We start from the raw sequence: 219 nt of genomic DNA, 5'->3' as shown, positions 1-219 counted from the left end.
TTTAATTTCCTCTTTGTCACCTAATTTAAATGCCTTTTTTTTCCTGTTGAGCAAATGCTTCAATTATTTTGTTATTATATTATTTTGTTATATTTGTTATTTGCAAAACACCTAATCTTTTTAACAGGCACCAACATATCAATGCAGACGTTAATGTAGTCAGTCACTCTACCAACAACTTAATTAACATTTGTATACTCGTCCATTGTCCCTAGCAAC

Source organism: Anomaloglossus baeobatrachus, chromosome 2 (assembly GCF_048569485.1).
Source record: "Anomaloglossus baeobatrachus isolate aAnoBae1 chromosome 2, aAnoBae1.hap1, whole genome shotgun sequence".
In the NCBI taxonomy this organism is placed as follows: domain Eukaryota; kingdom Metazoa; phylum Chordata; class Amphibia; order Anura; family Aromobatidae; genus Anomaloglossus; species Anomaloglossus baeobatrachus.
The sequence above is the reverse complement of the archived record's forward strand: the minus strand, read 5'-3'. Positions refer to the sequence as shown.